The sequence below is a fragment of the Perca fluviatilis genome, chromosome 8 (genome assembly GCF_010015445.1).
Source record: "Perca fluviatilis chromosome 8, GENO_Pfluv_1.0, whole genome shotgun sequence".
In the NCBI taxonomy this organism is placed as follows: domain Eukaryota; kingdom Metazoa; phylum Chordata; class Actinopteri; order Perciformes; family Percidae; genus Perca; species Perca fluviatilis.
In genome coordinates this window covers 2,510,004-2,531,517 of record NC_053119.1, presented here as the reverse complement: position 1 = coordinate 2,531,517, position 21,514 = coordinate 2,510,004, and the positions used below count along the sequence as shown (strand labels likewise).

Here is a 21,514-nt window from a genome sequence, read left to right as displayed (position 1 = left end):
ACATTCAGATTTATCATAAATAATTGAACATGCACATGTATTTCAAGTTCCGTTAAAGAGGGGTGGAGGTGGGGTCACATTTGAGCATTTAAAAATGTACTTGAAAGTAACGCAATAGTTACTTTCTGAAGTATCTAGTTACTTTTATAATTTGTAACTGAATAACTAATTTAGTTTATTAGTAAGTAAATAGTAACTGTAACTAATTACTTTTAAAAAGTAACTTGCCCAACACTATTGATTCATGAAATCCCTGTTATTGACATGTAGTCAGTCCCATATGGTCTAGCGGTTAGGATTCCTGGTTTTTACCCAGGCGGCCCGGGTTCAACTCCCCGTATGGGAATCAGCATTTAGCTGGTAAACGTGCAGATGGATAAGGATTTGAATCTAGACAATTGGTGGTTGCACAACCTCCGTTCATTATGGGCTGTCCACATGTTGCTGCAAGACTAAAGCATCCGTCAAACGAAAGCTACGCAAGGTCGGTCCACATGTTGTTAAGTTCTGGGTTCAACTCCCGGTATGAGAACCAACATTCAGCTGGCAAAGGTACATTGGAAATCTGACTCTAATCCTGCATTCTTTCTCTTCTCTTTTTTTTTCAATATGAATATACATTTTTTTTTTTTTTTTTATTTTTTTTTTTTCCAAAAAACCCCTCTCTTTCTTTTTTTTTTTTTTTTTTTTTTTATTTTGGAGGACCCAAACTTTTTCACCATTTAACGTTTAATGAAGAATGTAAAATCAATGTGAGCATCAAAACTAACTAAAAGCTTTCCTCAGATCTAATGATTGTAGTCGGTCTACAGAGGACTTCTTAAGAAACTTCTTAACACAGTGTATGTGTGTAAGTGTTATTTAGGCAGAATCCTGACTTTCACCTCCATGATGTCTAGTTATAGTTTTTCAGATATGCATATGAGGGCGTAGGGTTCGTATCTACGACCTACATACATATCTACAGCATTGATTTAACACAGGACCAATGATTGACTTGACAGAGATGTTACTGATCTTGCTGCCTTCACCAGCTAAATACTGATTCCCATACCAGGAGTTGAACCCTGGTCACCTGGGTGAAAACCAGGAACCCTAACCGCTAGACCAAAGGGGACTGACTTCACATAAATAACAATGATTTTATGATTCAATTATTTTGGCAGAAAACAGGCCTTCTCTTTTACAAAGATGCTTCTAAAGCTGTTGAGTGTTATTTAGGCTTTTTATCTGCTCTAACTTTTACAAAGTTTTAGACACAGAAACAGTTATAATAATGTTTCAAAATGATGTGTAATTACATTTTTATGCATCCCTAAACCCTCCGCCAAATATGTGCATCTAAGTCTCCCACAAACCATACATGCTGGTACACCAACCTGGTGGAGTACTTGATAATGTGAATGATGTGTTTCAATGTTGATTCCCATACCAGGAGTTGAATTCTGGCCGCCAGACTGAAAACCAGGAATCCTAACCACTAGACCATATGGGACTGACTAAATATTAATAACAGTGATTTCATGAATCAGTTCATAGTTTGACAGGAAACAGGCCTTCTCTTGTTTGTGCACGAAGACGCTTTGAGCTACTCAAGGTCGGTTCCACACGTTGATAAGTTCTGGGTTCAACTCCCGGTATGAGAATCAACATTCAGCTGGCAAAGGTACGTTGGAAATCTGAAGCATTCAGATGGACTCTAGTCCTGCATGAATAAAAACAGTCCTTCTCTACTGCAGGCTCTCCCAGCAAACAACCTGCTCTAACTCCATGTTATCTGGCATTGATCCAGACTTACTATTAGAAGTCTTTAGGTGGAGCACCCAAGACCTTTTGGGCACCGGGGGCACGGAGCAGAGCAGAGCGGCCGTTAGGGAGGAATCCTCCTCCGTGTTCGACTCCATTTTGAACTGGCGGTAAACAAACGTAACGTTACCTCTTTATGACTATTGAAATTTTAACAGGTTGAATTCTCTTAATAACAAACAACCGGCAAAATTACATATACTACTACGGCCACGCCAAGACCTGCCCTTCAATAGCATTCACACACTACTATTGGCCAGGCATCCATGCTTACATGTTCAGGTCCTATCCCTGACCAATCAGCTATACTAACCTTAACCACTCGAGGTCAATGCCTAACCCCAACCAATCAAGCTGCTATTGAAGGGCGGGTCTTGGCGTGGCCATAATAGGAAACGTAATAATAGGTTCATTCGAGATGAGCCAGATCTGCGCAGAATCGATTACCGGCGATCGCCGCCCAGTGCATGCTGGGTAGATTTATGTCCGACTTGATCCCGACTTGCTCTGACGTCATGCACACGTGGGCAACGATAATCTCACGAGACCAAGGCGGCCGCAGTTCTGAGACGCAGGCAGCGCAGTTGCTTTTCACCGACTGCAAGAGCCAGGCGGACGCAGGCGGACCCAGGGCATGCTGGGAAACGCCGGCAGCTCAGCTGATCGAACAGCTGATTGGTTCAGTATCGACTCAACATGATGACGTTTTATATAAACTTTTTATTGATTTTGAATCAGAGGGATTTTAACTATTTGTCTGATTTAAAAGCTTATTCCTTACAGAACACATGTTGTGAGGCTGATAGTGATGTTTAGAAGTCAGAGAGACTCCCGGTTTGGTTTATTCTCTCCAAGTCAGGGTTTTTCAGTTTAAAGTTTAAAATGAAAGAACGCTGCCACCTGGAGGTCAGGAGGGAAACAACAGATACACATTCAGTTAATTAATCAGCGTAAGTGGTGGACTGTAACTGAGTACATTTACTCAAGTACAAGTACTGTACTTAACTCAAGGTACTTGTACTTTACTTGAGTATTAAATAATGTAGAACACTTAAATAATTAAAACAATTTGTAAGTATAAAGAGAAATAACAAATTATAATGTAAGCATTGCAATGTACAGTATGTTTCCACCAGACACCATTTAAATAAAACAGCCCTTAATTCACCCATTTACCTGTGGAAATATGCTGGCTCTATACACGCTAAAAGTCCTGATTATTTACATGGCTTCTGGTGGAAATATGCTGGCTCTATACACGCTGAAAGTCCTGATTATTTACATGGCTTCTGGTGGAAATATGCTGGCTCTATACACGCTGAAAGTCCTGATTATTTACATGGCTTCTGGTGGAAATATGCTGGCTCTATACACGCTAAAAGTCCTGATTATTAACATGGAGTCTGGTGGAGATATGCTGGCTCTATTCACGCTAAAAGTCCTGATTATTTACATGGAGTCTGGTGGAGATATGCGGGCTCTATACACGCTAAAAGTCCTGATTATTTACATGGAGTCTGGTATAGTTTGTTGATGGTGATTTCGGGGCTGTTTCATGTTAAACTAAAAGGATCTTACTCTTTAACTAAAAGGTCTATCTCTGTAGGGATCCATCCCATAATGTTGTCAGACACTTAGAATAATAAACTGAGTCTGTCAGCAGCAACAACAGAACTTTCAGTTCTTTTACTTTTGTAGTAACTTTTAATTAATTTAAACACAGACACAACAGGAAGAATGAATCCATCAAATCAAGTCACACATAATCAGCATGTGGCCTTGTTTTATCTCATTTATTTTGGATTTAGTTGTTCCACATTCCCAGACATTTAAAACAATTCAATCATTGACTTTATTCTACAAGTCAGATGAATAAATCAGCTGTTTGCTATTTGACCTGGTCCGTTTCCTGCTGCTCCATCATTCTTAAGTGTCTGCTGGAAACAGGTTGCTTTCTTTTTTATTTTGTATGACATCATCAGTGTCTTTGATTTGAGTCTGAAGAAACCTCAATAGATTTAAAACCACGTTCTGTCACAGACAATACAAACAGTGAATATAAAATATAAGACAAAGAATATTAAATGAAACTTCCACAAAGTAGGAAAAATGTTAAACTATACAACAAAAATAACTAGAGAGCATACAATTAAAAATGGCCAACTTCCAATATGTTGGTAAGGATGAGAGCAAAGTTTGGACCAATTTTAGATCGATGTCCAAATTAAGGCCTTCCACGCATTGCTTGCTAAACCATGGACCAAATCTCTGTATAGTCTCACAATGCTAAAACGTTTTGTGTTCCAACTTTTGGGAGTTTTGGAGTATTTAAAGGGTTTCAAAAATGTGTTCAAAGGTTTAAACTAATAGCTCTAGAGCAGCCATGCCACATCTAGGCCCAAATGAGAAAGCAGCCCGGAGAATTATTATTTTAAACATTGCTGCAAAATGTTCAGAGTTTTTGTTCATCCTAAAATCCTTAAACATGTATTGATAAAAAGAAAATTATACTGACTTCCTTTCAGGAGAAAAAAAGTAAAAAAGTAAAAAACTTGTTTCTTAAGATGAGAACAATGGGCCTCATTCACCAAATGTTCTTAAGAAGAAATTTGTTGTTAAACCCCATTTTCACAGTTTTCACAAAGATTCTAGCATTCACCACTGCAATTCTTTTCAGAAATTGCATTTTCTAGTTTCCATTTGGTCCTTTGCTTGTTATTCTTACACAAATGATATAACATGGTAACAACTAGGGGTGCAAGGGATCACAAAACTCAAGGTCAGGATGGGGGTTTTGAGTCACGGATCGGATCAATTTTGGATCTAAAAACTTATGATTTAAGACAATGTTGGTAAGAAAAAGTAGAGGGCAGCAGTATGCTATTGCAGCAACTAGTCTACTTAATCCAAAGAAGAAGAATGTGTGTTCTTTGGTAGTGTTTTAATCCAAACACGACCTTTTTCCTAAACTTAAATAGTCGTTACTGCTGGTCAGCCTTCAATGTGGAGAGAAGATCAGAATATAACAACACAGCTATCAGGGCACGAGGAAGAGGCAGGAGGAAACAGCTTGGCTCTGAAACAAGTTCACTACGAGGCAGTGTGAAGGCACTGGTGTCTTTTAAGGCTATAACTGTGAGAAAAGGTTTTCCCACATTGTTCACACCAGTACGGCTTCTCTCCAGTGTGAACACGTCGGTGGTTTTCAAGGCCACTACTCTGAGAAAAAGTTTTCCCACATTGTTCACACCAGTGCGGCCTCTCTCCAGTGTGAATGCGTTGATGTATTTTTAGGTTATTCTGTAGTGTGAAAGCTGCCCCACATTGATCACAGCTGTACGGTTTCTCTCCAGTGTGAACTCTCCGATGAATCTTTAAATATCCAGATGTTGTGAAGGATTTGTCACAGTGCTGACAGTGGTGACATTTGGGTCCCTCTCCTGCTCTCCGTTTCTATAGCAACAGACAACCAGAGAGAGTTAGTGAACAACCTTTTTTAAATCCTGGACTTTCTCTCAATCACAATTTTCACTCTTTATACAATACTTTATGACAAATTGAAGGAAATGATGTGCCGGTTGCAGACATGTTATTATGGAAGCAAATGTAATCTTTATAACTTTTATAAGTTCCAAAATATTCAAATTTTTTCAGACAAATTATAATGAAACAACTGTAACACTGTAATGAAACAGCGAGAGAAAGCTTGGCAGACGATCGCAGACCTTCTGAATGCATAAGCAGCCTAAAAATATAATATGAGCACTTTGAAAGTGAGCAGAAGATAATGTTACTCAGGAAATTTACCATGAAGATCAATTACAACCACTTACCATCTACAATGCTAGAATATGATGCATAGCCTACATACTTCCTTCTCTCTTATGGGATAAAATATACATTTCCTAAGTAACATAATCACTTCCACTGCTTGCTTTTAAGGCGACGTGTACGGCTGTTTGTTTGTGCAAATAACAAATGACTCCTTCAATGGTTACAGTCAAGAGCTGTATGTATATTTTTAAATGTACATTTATGTATATATTGTATATTATCTGCCACTTTTGTTTTGTTTTTACAGAGGCCGAGTTTCCTTCTCTACATATTATATGCTTAGCTTCCTCATATATATATGGAAGTGAAGAACTCTGAAATCTAGAACAATAAAGATAATTAAGTGATAAACTCAATACACACTGTAAACATGATTGTAACTGTGTATTCATCAGTTTAAAAAAATAATATGATATAATAATATATACAGAAACCATTGCGGTGTCCTTGTCCTGTTGTTTGATGAATGTACAGTAGTCTACACTATCTAGTTACTGGTCCAGTGATCTAAGACTATAACTAAGGAGGATTGTACTATAAGGATAGGTTTTATAACAGTACAATCCTCCCAAATTATAGTTCCAGTTTATTGGACAGAACACACACTGTTTGCTAAGAATGGCAAATACAATGCACATGGAAAAGTGATATACTGTACATGATCCTTTATTATCAAAGAATACAAAAAGAAATCAATCATCTAAAAAGATGTATTGGTCTCTGACCAGAACGTGTTTCAAAAATGAGTGGAATAATTACTTCTGGCATGGCCAGCTATTTTATAAATATTTTAAATAACACAAAACAGCTAAATGGTGGTAGGTAATACATCTGATTTCATATAGGCCTACTGCTTTAGTAAAAAAAGGGCCTTTACGCAGGCTAGCTGTTAGCCTGGTCAGGAGCAGGCTAGCTGTTAGCCTAGCTGTTAGCCTGGTCAGGAGAAGGGCTAGCTGTTTAAATGCTGGCCGCGTTTCTGGTCAGGAGCAGGCTAGCTGTTAGTGACTGACCTGAACATGGCTGGTATCAGAGTCTGAGTCTGCTGCTGGTCTCCTGGGGACCTCGTTGCTCGGTCGCTGGTTGTGGTCCTGGTTCTGGTTGTTCTCCTCCATTCCTCTCAGATCTCCACTGGGGGCTGCTGGACTCCAACTGGATTCTGTTCAGTAGGCTACAAATCAAAGCACACAGAGATATTCAGATGCTCTCCTCACATCCACAGGGTCTGATAATGTTCTCCAGTGTTAGCGGGAAAAGAGCTGCAGCTCTTATCTGAGGAGTGCTCTGGTTTCCATGGAAACCTTTTCAAATGGACACCACCTCCAGCCAATGAGGACAGACTGAAGTCAGCTCCCTGAACTGCATGTTTATCTATCTATAACTCAAGGACTGTATGTGTGTGTGTGTGTGTGTGTGTGTGTGTGTGTGTGTGTGTGTGTGTGTGTGTGTACTTCACACTTGGCCTCCTGGGTACAACATGAACAATAGTAATTAGCATTTGACTGGTTCACTCCATCTCTAGCTTCTAAAGAATCATCAGGTCATATCTGTCACTTAGCATACTGGAGGAGACTCATTGTCCCCACAGGAAAGGTCTGCTTTTTGGGGAGCCACTCCCTGCTGGGCCAGACTGGATTAGAACAAAGGAAATGCATATCTCTGTAAACTTGAATAGAATCGCCACTACCATGATAAACGACCTTAGTCTATGACCTGGAGTAAACCTGAAATCAGGGGTCCTTAACCTGGGACAGTTCTCATTCAAGGAAACACCCACAATTCCACAGGAATGTAATTCTGAAACAGAGGTGATTTTGGGACTGCAGAACTGTGACCCCCCCAAGGGAAAGCATGTCTTGCAGTCGGCTGTGTACAGTGTATTGTTTTGTTATGTCACCAGACTGATTGATGTAATTTGTGAAGAGGAAGCATGTCATTTCATTCCGCTGTCAGCTGCAGTGTAACATTTGTTTTTGTCTTGTCGTTTTCATCATGTTGTTTATTAAACCTTTTGATTAACTTTCAACTGGACCCAAGCCTCTCCTTCCTCCTCAGACATCAAATGATCACGTTCTTTTAGAATCTCTTAACAATACCCACTAAGAAAGCTCCAGGATTTCCATATACCCTCTTAAAAATGCCCAATGACACAACAACATACTTTCCATTATATCGTTGACATATTTTGAATTGTCAAATTGTTTTTTCTTCTTCACATAGGCTAAATAAAGGTACTCCCACCGTGAATTGGTGCATACAAGTGAATCCCAATACAGGAAATTAAGTTGCTGATGCTCAAAACTTCCCTGGGGCATTATAGGCATACAAGGGAATTACAGTTTCTGAATGTTCCAGACTAGCTTTCATGCCGTGGATGCAAATTCAATCCGATCAAACTCTTCACTATTCTGATTCTCATGTTACATTATGCACCAAGGTACACACACTGTCACACATAAAATACACAGGTACACACTATTCTGATTCCCATGATATGTCATGGCCACCAAGGCACCAGCCCCCCTGTGTATCACATTAACCTTCATGTTCATTGAACGTGTCAGACTCGGTTGGGTAGCATCATACTAACAGGCTCCATGCCTACAATCGCCTAGAACAGGACATCTGGAGGCCCATTTACCCACCGGGTGGAGTCTAATGTATTTTAGTGGGTATACCGTACTATATATAAATATATGGATCAGACTGGAACATATCATAGTGGGGGTCTGGGTGTCCTCCCCAGGGAAATTTTGGGGCGTCGAGACTTCATGTCCGCAACTTACAGTGGAAATACCTTTAGTTAGCCCATGAGAAGTAAAACACAGATGACAATTCAAAATATATCAAAATTATAATGGAAAGTATGGTGTTAGCGTGGCCTTGGGGCTATTAAGAGGGTATATGGAAATCCCAGACCTTTCTTAGTGGCTATAACGTAAACCGCAAAAATTTGAGTGTTGAAATTTCAGGGTTAAACATTTCCAAGTTGATTTTCACTCCCAGAGTGTAATTTTAACACATTCTGATTTAAATGGTGCTCAGTGTTGGAGTCATTTAACAGAGTTGATCATGTCAGTGTTAACCCAACTCCACAGAGATGTAATTAAGCTCCGCCCATTTCACTTCTTCCGGTTGGAGACAGAGGAGACAAGTCCGTATGCGCCATTTCTACCTCTCATGCACTACTACACGGCAAGTGCAATTAAGGCAACCTTACTGAAACAATTATAAATTGATGCTGAGAATTTCAGTATGGACAATGAAACAGAGAATATATGCGTTACAAAAACCAGCAAATATGTCCTGGTGATTAGCTAGCTAGCAGTGTATGGTATTAGCTAGCTAACAGTTTGTTACTAAAAACCGTCTCCAACTTTATCAATGATGATTTAACAATTCACAGTTATGCTTGAAGTGAGGAAAATAAAGAGTTATGTCTTTTTACTGTATAAAATCTTATTTGAGGCTGGAGCTAACATCTTTCTTTTCTCCTTCACTTTGAACATCAAACAAACATGTCCCAACATGCAGAACGGTGTTTGACATTTCTAGTTGTCTGTGTGACCGGTGTACCACTGTGTTTAGTGACCCATCAGATTCTATGATCTGCAGTGTTGGAGAAAGTACTCAGATCATTTACTTAAGTAAAAGTCTATAAGTATTATCAGTTAATGTACTGAAATTACTAAGTTAAAGTAAAAGTACAAAACTAGCAGAAAAATGGGGCTGTGACTTAACTACATTTAACATTTCAGTGCATCATTAAATACTGATGAGTCAACGCATATCAGCATTTTAATATATCAGTCACAGCCCCATTTTCTGCTTATTTTGTACTTTAGCTTTAACTTAGCAATTTCAGTACATTAACTGGTAATATTTATATACTTTTACTTAAGTAAATGATCTGAGTACTTTTGCCAACACTGCAGGTCACAGAATCTGATGGGTGGCCAAAAATGGTGTAACACTGTCGACTTAGCTTTAATTTTTACCATTTTTCATTTAAATGTTTATTTACTTTATCAAACATCCTTGCATGTCTCAGTCAAAATGCTGGTCCAGGTGAAGTACAGCCACCAGCAGAAGTATGTGAAGTTGGATGAGGATAAAGGACGGTTTGACTTTCTGCAATTCCATGAAAAAGGTTAGCATAGCTTAGGAAAAAGGTTTTAAACCACAACCATGTTTTTTTAAAAGCTCATTGTGCAAGCTCCTTAATGTTGTGGATTCTGATTTCTTTACATGCCTTTATCAGACTCTTTTATATTGTAAATGGGGGTAAATTGCTAAACATTTTCAGTTCTGCAATGTGTGCTTCATAGAGTTTAAAGTATAACACACACCAAAACAGTCAATTAAAAGAAGCCAATCATCAATTTTTAAATTTGGACTTAAGAGGGAATGTGTTTTGTGAGGGAAAAATGCTCTAGGTCTATTTAATGATTATACAGTGGTGGATGGATGTATTTAACGTGAAGAACAGCAGACAACCTACCACCACACAATCCTTCACGAAATGGTCTCCTGAGGCAGAGGAGGCCCCGAAGGTCTCCTTCGAGTCGACAGACTAGAATGCACTGCAGGAATCATATGGTGATGATATTAAGGGGGTCACACACTGCAGTACTGACAACCTGAATTCCTGTATGAACATTGAAGTGTAAGAACTGTACGCTGCTTTCCAAATAATAAACCTTGGATCACCAGCGATGTCAAGGACCTCCTCAATAAAAAGAAGAGGGCGTTTGTTTAAAGAGGGGGACCAGGCAAAGCTGAGGTGGGTACAGGGGGAACACTAGGTCAAGCTGAAAGAGGTAAAGGAGGAGTACAGAAAGAAGGTAGAGCAGAAGCTGTAGGAGAACAGCATGAAGGAGGTCTGGGAGGGCATGGAAACTATCACAGGCTGCAAGAAGAAGAGGAGCATAGTGGAGGGGGATGTGGTGAGGGCAAACAGGTTTGATTACCCTGCTCCTGCTGCAATGGCCTGCCCAACCCCCATCCCCACACCACACCCCCCACCTACTTAATCTTTTAACAGCATGCCCCCCCACCCTCTTGCTCACCTCCACAATCAACTGTACCCCTACCCCATGCTGCTACCACACACAGTTTCATGCACTTCAACAAAGGGACCCCCCTTCCTCCCATCATCAGGTCAGAGGAGAGCTGAGTAGACTTCGCCCAGGGAAAGTAGCCGGCCCAGACCAAGTGTGTCCCAGACTGCTCAAAGCCTGTACAGCGGAACTGGGGGAGTCTCTGCAGCATGTCTTCATCCTGAGCCTCCGACTGGGGAAGGTACCAGCACTGGGGAAGACATCATGTCTCATCCCTGTTCCTAAGAAACCACATCCCAGTGAGCTAAATGACTTTAGGCCAGTCGCTCTAACTTCACACATGATGAAGATGATGGAGCGACTGCTACTTCACATTCTCAGACCCCAAGTCAGCCTCTCACTCGACCGGCTCCAGTTTACATACCAGGAGAAGGTGGGGGCGTGGAGGATACCATCATATACCTACCGCACAGATCAATCTCATCTGGACAAGGAGAAAAGTTCTGTGAGAATCATGTTCTTTGATTTCTCTAGCACCTTTAACACCATTCAGCCTGTCAGATTGAGGGACAAGCTTGTTCAGATGGGGGTTGATGCTCACCTGGTATCCTGGATAACAGACTACCTGTCTCTCTCAGCCCCTACCATTATATCACTCTGTCTGCTGTACACCTGTCTTACAGGCTATATTAGCCCTCCCACACAATCTGGACTGTGGTAAAAACATCTACATCTTATAACTTATTCCCAGTAATAAATTGTTCTTAATCATAGCCATTTCATATTTAATAAGAATGTATTGCACTGTTTATTTTCTATTCTATTTTTATTCTTATGTATGTGCGATATATGTGATAGATAGATAGGGATATAAAAAAATATAAAAAATGGGATATAATGGTGTTGCAGCAGCAGCAAAATATCAGACACACAGCACACATACAGAGTATACATTAAATAATGGGAAACAATATACATGAAATAATAATTCAATACTTCACAAGCAATATTTAAAATATATACAATTTGGAAATAAAATGTACAACTGTTTCAATAGATATAGATAAACTTAATGTGCAAGTTGGGGAGCAAAAATGTACAATTCTTTCACTAGTAATGATAGGATGTAGATAAACCTGTTGTGCAAGGTGCATTCAATGCAGTTGTGATGTATATGAGTCTTTTCTCACACTCAGTGATGAAGTGTTAAAAAGTTGAATTGCCTGTGGTAGGAAGGATTTCGAAGCTGTCGGAGCCTCTTAGAGAAGGGGCTCCTCTGTTGGACCAGGAAATAGAGTCTGCTCATCCCCTTCTAGTAAACAGCAGTGCTGTTGATTTTCCAGTTCTAGCTGTTGTCGATGTTGACACCCAGGTATCTTCACTCTTTAACCATGTCCACATCTCCACCCAGAATGCAAAGGGGCTGCGGAGCCGTTCCCTTCCTCCTGAAGTCAATCACCATCTCTCTGGTCTTATCCACGTTCAGCAGCAGGTGATTCTTACCAGACCACTCCACAAAGTTGTCCACCAGCGCTCTGTACTCTCCCTCCTGTCCATCCCTTATACACCCAACAACTGCAGAGTCATCAGAGAACTTCTGTAGGTGACATGACTCTGAGTTGTACTGGAAGTCTGTGGTGTATAAGGTGAACAGAAAGGGAGACAGCACAGTCCCTTGTGGAGCCCCCGTACCACTCACCACCACATCAGACAGAACACGATCCAGACGGACAGACTGTGGTCTGTCTGTCAGGTAGTCAGTGATCCAGGAGACTGTGGTCTGTCTGTCAGGTAGTCAGTGATCCAGGAGACTGACGTCTGTCTGTCAGGTAGTCAGTGATCCAGGAGACTGAGGTCTGTCTGTCAGGTAGTCAGTGATACAGGAGACTGAGGTCTGTCTGTCAGGTAGTCAGTGATACAGGAGACTGAGGTCTGTCTGTCAGGTAGTCAGTGATCCAGGAGACTGAGGTCTGTCTGTCAGGTAGTCAGTGATACAGGAGACTGAGGTCTGTCTGTCAGGTAGTCAGTGATCCAGGAGACTGAGGTCTGTCTGTCAGGTAGTCAGTGATACAGGAGACTGAGGTCTGTCTGTCAGGTAGTCAGTGATACAGGAGACTGAGGTCTGTCTGTCAGGTAGTCAGTGATACAGGAGACTGAGGTCTGTCTGTCAGGTAGTCAGTGATCCAGGAGACTGAGGTCTGTCTGTCAGGTAGTCAGTGATCCAGGAGACTGAGGTCTGTCTGTCAGGTAGTCAGTGATACAGGAGACTGAGGTCTGTCTGTCAGGTAGTCAGTGATCCAGGAGACTGAGGTCTGTCTGTCAGGTAGTCAGTGATACAGGAGACTGAGGTCTGTCTGTCAGGTAGTCAGTGATACAGGAGACTGAGGTCTGTCTGTCAGGTAGTCAGTGATCCAGGAGACTGAGGTCTGTCTGTCAGGTAGTCAGTGATCCAGGAGACTGAGGTCTGTCTGTCAGGTAGTCAGTGATCCAGGTGGAGTGGTAGAAGAGGCAGGGGATGTCTGTGAGCTAAACCTGTTAAAGTAACAGTTCAGCTTGTTTGATCTCTCATGGCTGCCTGGTGTTGGTCTTCTTCTACCCCCACCCCCGGTGATCTCCCTCATATTGTTCTCCTGCAGACTGGCCTCCTGCTTCCTCCTGGAGGAGTTTTTACATTCCCTCAGTTTATCCCTTTAGTTTGTGCTGTACTCCCCTGAGCTCCTGTCTGTCCCAGGACCTGAAAGCTTTCTTCTTCTCATTCAGAAGAACTTTCAGGTCACTGGTGATCCACGGCTGGGGAGGGGGTAGGCAGCGTACAGTCTGGGGGGGCATGGTGATGTTCTCACAGAATTTGATGTATTCCGTGATGCAGTCTGTCATATTATTGTCAGTCATATTATATATTTCAAACCTTCCAAGAAATGTCCAAGAAATTAAAGGAACAAATGTAATCGTGAAATGCACCTTATGCCCGGGGCAAAAGTGCCTATCCACGTCGGTGTCAAGTAATTCAAACTTAATCAAATATCTTTCAACGTTGATCCACTATATGAACATAATATCTACATACATGGCATTTGATTGGAGGCTAGTCTCACTTTGTCCCACGGCAACATTAAAATAGTTTAGATTTGTGTACATTGTTTCTGTTCATAATGTATTGTATTAAATGTCTATTTAATTATAATATTCAGATTTATCATAAATAATTGAACATGTATTTTAAGTTCCGTTAAAGAGGGGTGGAGGTGGGGACATATTTGAGCATTTAAAAATGTACTTGAAAGTAACACAATAGTTACTTTCTGAAGTAATTTGTAACTGAGTTACTAATTTAGTTTTTTCTTTTTTGGAAGAAGGAACTTGTAACTGTTATTAATATTTAGTCAGTCCCATATGGTCTAGCGGTTAGGATTCCTGGTTTTCACCCAGGTGGCCCGGGTTCAACTCCCAGTATGGGAATCTGCATTTAGCTGGTGAGCAAGCAGATGGATAAGGATTTTAATCTAGACAATTAGTGGTTGCAGAACCTCCGTTCATTATGGGCTGTCCACATGTTGCTGCAAGACTAAAGCATCCGTCAAACGAAAGCTACGCAAGGTCGGTCCCACACATCGTTAAGTTCTGGGTTCAACTCCCGGGTTCAACTCCCGGTATGAGAACCAACATTCAGCTGGCAAAGGTACGTTGGAAATCTGACTCTAGTCCTGCATGAATAAAAACAGTCCTTCTCTACTTCATCTCAGGTTCTCCCAGCAAACAACCTGCTCTAACTCCATGTTATCTGGCATTGATCCAGACTTACTATTAGAAGTCTTTAGGTGGAGCACCCAAGACCTTTTGGGCACCATTTAAGGCGAATGAATGTAAAATCAATGTGAGCATCAAAACTAACTAAAAGCTTTCCTCAGATCTAATGATTGTAGTCGGTCTCCAGAGGACGTCTTAAGAAACTTCTTAACACAGTTTATGTGTGTAAGTGTTATTTAGGCAGAATCCTGACGTCTAGACCATATGGGACTTGTTGATAAAACACAGCAACAAGTATGTTATGGTCTAGCAGTCAGGATTCTGGTTTTCACCTCCACGATGTCTAGTTACAGTTCTTGAGATATGCATATCGCCCTGATAGGGTCCACTTCAACAACCTACATATGAACTTACAGCATTGATTTAACACAGGACCAATGATTGATTTGACAGAGATGTTGCTGATCTTGTCACCAGCTAAATGCTGATTACCACACCAGGAGTTGAACGCAGGCCACCTGGGTGAAAACCAGGAATCCTAACTACTAGACCATATGGGACTGATTACATGTCAACATCAGTGATTTCATGATTCAATTCATATTTTGGCCAGAAACAGGCCTTCTCTTGTTTGTGAACGAAGATGCTTTAAGCCACTCAGACCATATGGGACCTATATGGTGAATACTAACAGTGATTTGATGAATACTAGACTATAAATAGATATATCAGAAACAGGGCAATTAAATACATACAATTTCTTGTTGATAAAACACAGCAACAAGTACTGTATGGTCTATCAGTCAGGATTCAGGTTTTCACCACCGTGATGTCTAGTTAGACTGTTTGAGTTGTTCATATCAGGCTACACGTAGGGACTGACTACATATTAGTAACAGTGATTTCATGAATTCCCTTCTCTTGTTTGTGAACAAAGACGCTTCTTAAGTAAGTTTTATCTTGAAGCTTTGGAGTGTTATTTAGGCTTTTTATCTGCTCAAACTTTTACAGGACACCGGGGGCACGTAGCAGAGCACAGCGGCCGTTAGAAACGTTACAAACTTAACGTTGCCTCTTTATTACGTATTGAAATGTTAACAGGTTGAATTATCTTAATAACAAACAACTAAAGTATCCTGCTGGCGAAATTACATATCCTACTCTGGCCACGCCAAGACCCGCCCTTCAATAGTATTCACAAACTACTATTGGCCAGGCGTCCAGGCTTACATGTACAGGTCCTATCCCCTGACCAATCAGCTATCCCCTTAACCACTCAAGGTCAATGCCTAACCCCAACCAATTGAGACACTGTTGAAGGGCGGATCTTGGCGTGGCCATAATAGGAATCTTAATATCACATCCCACCCACAGCCAGAGATCACAATGAAGCAACAAGACTTCCGGTTTGGTTTATTCTCTCCAAGTCAGGGTTTTTCAGTTTAAAATGAAAGAACGCTGCCACCTGGAGGTCCAGCCTGGTCTCACTGAATTCTGTAAAATGGGCACGGACTGGTAACAGCTCATTCCGTGGTGCTGGTAGGAATGTGCGAAAATTCCGTGTGGCCACCACGGAAAACAATGCCAATGTAAAGTCAATGAGAAGATGACGTAGCACGGTAGTGAGTAGTATGTAAGGCCGGAATTCTGCGTAAGGAGGTTGGTTGGGGTGGTGGATGGGTAAAACACAGGACTTTCACTCAGGAGAGTGGAGTTTGTGTCCCGCGTGTGGTGTTTGTCAGTAATGTTTTTTTGTTTTAAGCGTGTCCCGCGTGTGCAACCCAGTCTCAGGCCAGGTCGTGTAATAGTCACGTTATTTTGATTCATAAATTTGTGTACAGGTTACGATTTTGACGTTTTCTTCGTGTATATGCAACGACTTTTGAACGTGTACAGGTCACGCTTTTCGAACCTGCTCTGGGGGACGCGACTACGGGGAAATGAGGTGCCACACGCCGGCCAAAGCAACTTCTCGCGTGTCACGTAAGCCTGTGTTTCTTTTTCGGCGATCCGTGTTCATTTCACGGAATTCTTCCGTGGCAGTTTAACGGATTTTGTTGCAATTCCGTGAAACTGCCACGGATTTTGAGTTAAGGGCCCGTGTTCATTTCATGAAATTCTGTGAGATCAGGTTGAGACTTCCTGTTTGGTTTATTCTCTCCAAGTCAGGGTTTTTCAGTTTAAAGTTTAAACTGAAAGAACGCTGCCACCTGGAGGTCCAGGAGGTTAGGAGGGAAAAACAACAGATACACATTCCGTTAATTAATCAGCGTTAGTGGTGGACTTTAACTGAGTACATTTACTCAAGTACTGTACTTAACTCAAGGTACTTGTACTTTACTCAAGTATTAAATAATGTACAGCACTTAAATAATTAAAAAGATTTGTAAGGAACTCCTGAATCCGACTAATACGCCCTCTATGTTAGAGGCAGAGCTGGAGGATGACGGGGGATTGTCGTCGATTTCCCGGGCGGAAGTCACTGATGTAGTCAAACAACTCCACAGTGGCAAAGCCCCAGGGATTGATGAGATCCATCCAGAAATGCTCAAGGCTCTGGGTGTGGAGGGGCTGTCCTGGTTGACACGTCTCTTCAACATTGCGTGGAAGTCTGGAACAGTGCCAAAGGAGTGGAAGACTGGGGTGGTGGTTCCCCTTTTTAAAAGGGGGACCAGAGGGTGTGTGTCAATTACAGGGGGATCACACTTCTCAGCCTCCCTGGTAAAGTCTACTCCAAGGTGCTGGAAAGGAGGGTTCGGCCGATAGTCGAACCTCAGGTTGAGGAGGAACAATGCGGATTCCGTCCTGGTCGTGGAACAACGGACCAGCTCTTCACTCTCGCAAGGATCCTGGAGGGGGCCTGGGAGTATGCCCAACCGGTCTACATGTGTTTTGTGGATTTGGAGAAGGCGTATGACCGGGTCCCCGGGAGATACTGTGGGAGGTGCTGCGGGAGTATGGGGTGAGGGGGTCTCTACTCAGGGCCATCCAATCTCTGTACGACCAAAGTGAGAGCTGTGTCCGGGTTCTCGGCAGTAAGTCGGACTCGTTTCAGGTGAGGGTTGGCCTCCGCCAGGGCTGCGCTTTGTCACCAATCCTGTTTGTAATATTTATGGACAGGATATCGAGGCGTAGTCGGGGTGGGGAGGGGTTGCAGTTCGGTGGGCTGGGGATCTCATCGCTGCTCTTTGCAGATGATGTGGTCCTGATGGCATCATCGGCCTGTGACCTTCAGCACTCACTGGATCGGTTCGCAGCCGAGTGTGAAGCGGTTGGGATGAGGATCAGCACCTCTAAATCGGAGGCCATGGTTCTCAGCAGGAAACCGATGGAATGCCTTCTCCAGGTAGGGAATGAGTCCTTACCCCAAGTGAAGGAGTTCAAGTACCTTGGGGTTTTGTTCGCGAGTGAGGGGACAATGGAGCGGGAGATTGGTCGGAGAATCGGCGCAGCGGGTGCGGTATTACATTCCATCTATCGCACCGTTGTGACGAAAAGAGAGCTGAGCCAGAAGGCAAAGCTCTCGATCTACCGGTCAGTTTTCGTTCCTACCCTCACCTATGGTCATGAAGGCTGGGTCATGACCGAAAGAACGAGATCCAGGGTACAAGCGGCCGAAATGGGTTTCCTCAGGAGGGTGGCTGGCGTCTCCCTTAGAGATAGGGTGAGAAGCTCAGTCATCCGTGAGGAGCTCGGTAGAGCCGCTGCTCCTTGCGCTCGAAGGAGCCAGTTGAGGTGTTTCGGGCATCTGGTAAGGATGCCCCCTGGGCGCCTCCCTAGGGAGGTGTTCCAGGCACGTCCAGCTGGGAGGAGGCCTCGGGGAAGACCCAGGACTAGGTGGAGGGATTATATCTCCAACCTGGCCTGGGAACGCCTCGGGATCCCCCAGTCGGAGCTGGTTAATGTTGCTCGGGAAAGGGAAGTTTGGGGTCCCCTGCTGGAGCTGCTCCCCCCGCGACCCGACACCGGATAAGCGGACGAAGATGGATGGATGGATGGATGGATGTAAGTATAAAGAGAAATAAAACATAATGTAAGCATTTCAATGTATTTTTCCACCAGACTCCATTTAAATAAAACAGCAATTTCATGATTATTAAACACACTTCATTCAAAGTGGACAGAAAATAAATAAAACTATCAAAAGCTGTTGAAGTTTATCTTTTCACTGTTCCAACAATCACCACTCTGGTTTGGTTGAAATAAACCCTTAATTCACCCATTTACATGTGGAGATATGCTGGCTCTATACACGCTAAAAGTCCTGATTATTCACATGGAGTCTGGTGGAGATATGCTGGCTCTATACACGCTAAAAGTCCTGATTATTCACATGGAGTCTGGTGGAAATATGCTGGCTCTATACACGCTAAAAGTCCTGATTATTCACATGGAGTCTGGTGGAAATATGCTGGCTCTATACACGCTAAAAGTCCTGATTGTTTACATGGAGTCTGGTGTATAAGAAGAGTGTCTTTGTTTGTTGTGTAGAGAAAGAGGTACAATGTGTAAAGTGGGGCTGTTTCATGTTAAACTAAAAGGATCTCACTCTTTAACTAAAAGGTCTATCTCTGTAGGGATCCATCCCATAATGTTGTCAGACACTTAGAATAATAATCTGAGTCTGTCACCAGCAACAACAGAATTTATAGTGGAGGGAAACTTGACCTTTTAATTTGGAGTTTAAATACAGACACAACAGGAAGAATAAATCCATCAAATCAAGTCACAAATAATCAGCATGTGGCCTTGTTTTATTTCATTTATTTTGCATTTAGTTGTTCCACATTCTCAGACATTTAAAAGAATTGAATAATTAATGTTATTCTACGAGTCAGATGAATAAATAACCTGTTTGCTATCTGACCTGGTCTGTTTCCCTTATTTTGATTTTGTATGACATTTGTCTTTGCATTGAGTCTGAACAAACCTCAATAGATTTAAAACCACATTCAGTCACAGAAAATACAAACAGTGAATATAAAATATCAGACAAATATTATTAAATGAAACTTCCACAAAGTAGGAAAATATAATGTTAAACTACAAAACAACAATAACTGGAGAGCATACAATTACAAAAGGCCAACTTCCAGTATGTCGGTAAGGATGAGAGGAATCTTTGGACCAGTTTTAAATCAATGTCCAAATTAAGGCCTTCCACACATTGCTTGTTAAACCATGGACCAAATCACTGTATAGTCTCACAATGCTAAAACGTTTTGTGTGCCAACTTTTGGGAGTTTTGGAGTATTTAAACGATTTCAAAAAAGGTAGGGATAATTTAAGACAATGTCGGTAACAAACAGTAGAGGGCAGCAATATGCTATTGCAGCAACTAGTCTACCTAATCCAAAGAAGAAGAAGGTGTGTTCTTGAGTAGTGTTTTAATCCACAAATCCACAATCTTTTTCCTAAACTTAAATAGACGTTACTGCTGGTCAGCCTTCAATGTGGAGAGAAGATCAGAATATAACACACAGCTATCAGGACATGAGGAGGAGGCAGGAGGAAACAGCTTGGCTCTGAAACATGTTCACTATGAGGCAGTGTGAATGCGCTGGTGAAGTTTAAGGCTATTACTGTGAGAAAAGGTTTTCCCACATTGTTCACACCAGTAAGGCTTCTCTCCAGTGTGAACACGTCGGTGTCTTTTAAGGCTACTACTCACAGAAAACGTTTTCCCACATTGTTCACACCAATACGGCTTCTCTCCAGTGTGAACACGTTGGTGGCTTTCAAAGTTACCTCTCTGAGAAAACGTTTTCCCACATTGTTCACACCAGTACGGCTTGTCTCCAGTGTGAACACGTTGGTGGCTTTCAAGGCCACTACTCTGAGAAAAAGCTTTCCCACATTGTTCACACCAGTACGGCTTCTCTCCAGTGTGAACACGTCGGTGGATTTCAAGGTTACTACTCAGAGAAAACGTTTTCCCACATTGTTCACACCAATACGGCTTCTCTCCAGTGTGAATGCGTTGATGTATTTTTAGGGTAATCTGTTGTGTGAAAGCTGCCCCACATTGATCACAGCTGTGTAGATTCTCTCCAGTGTGAACTCTCCGATGAATCTTTAAATATCCAGATGTTGTGAAGGATTTGTCACAGTGCTGACAGTGGTGACATTTGGGTCCCTCTCCTGCTCTCCGTTTCTATAGCAACAGACAACCAGAGAGAGTTAGTGAACAACCTTTTTTAAATCCTGGACTTTCTCTCACTCACAATTTTCACTCTTTATACAATACTTTATGACAAAATGAAGCAAATGATGTGCCGGTTGCAGACATGTTATTATTGAAGCAAATGTACTCTTTATAACTTTTATAAGTTCCGAAATATTCAAATTTTTTCAGACAAATTATAATGAAACAACTGTAACACTCTAATGAAACAGCGAGAGAAAGCTTGGCAGACGATCGCAGACCTTCTGAATGCATAAGCAGCCTAAAAATATAATATGAGCACTTTGAAAGTGAGCAGAAGACAATGTCACTCAGGAAATTTACCATGAAGATCAATTACAACCACTTACCATCTACAATGCTAGAATATGATGCATAGCCTACATACTTCTCTCTCTCTTATGGGATAAAATATACATTTCTTAAGTAACATAATCACTTCCACTGCTTGCTTTTAAGGCAAAGTGTACGGCTGTTTGTTTGTGCAAATAACAAATGACTCCTTCAATGGTTACAGTCAAGAGCTTTAGTTCATAAATGTATATTTTTAAATGTACATTTATGTATATATTGTATATTATCTGCCACTTTTGTTTTGTTTTTACAGAGGCTGAGTTTCCTTCTCTACATATTATATGCTTAGCTTCCTCATACATATATGGAAGTGAAGAACTCTGAAATCTAGAACTATAAAGATAATTAAGTGATAAACTCAATACACACTGTAAACATGATTGTAACTGTGTATTCATCAGTTTAAAAAATAATATGATATAATAATTTATACAAAAACCATTGAGGTGTCCTCTCCCTGTTGTTTGATGAATGTACAGTAGCCTACACTATCTAGTTACTGGTCCAGTGAACTAAGACTATAAACAGTGAT

The 21,514-nt window shown here is 41.6% G+C and overlaps 2 non-coding genes across 2 annotated transcripts; both read left to right on the top strand.

The window, feature by feature from the left end:
• The first annotated feature begins 274 nt into the window (after nucleotides 1–274).
• On the top strand, nucleotides 275–346 carry trnak-uuu. The gene has a single exon. It is a non-coding gene; the product is annotated as a tRNA-Lys (tRNA).
• Nucleotides 347–14,084: 13,738 nt separating this feature from the next.
• Nucleotides 14,085–14,156, top strand: trnae-uuc. Its single transcript has one exon. It is a non-coding gene; the product is annotated as a tRNA-Glu (tRNA).
• The last annotated feature ends 7,358 nt before the right edge of the window (nucleotides 14,157–21,514 follow it).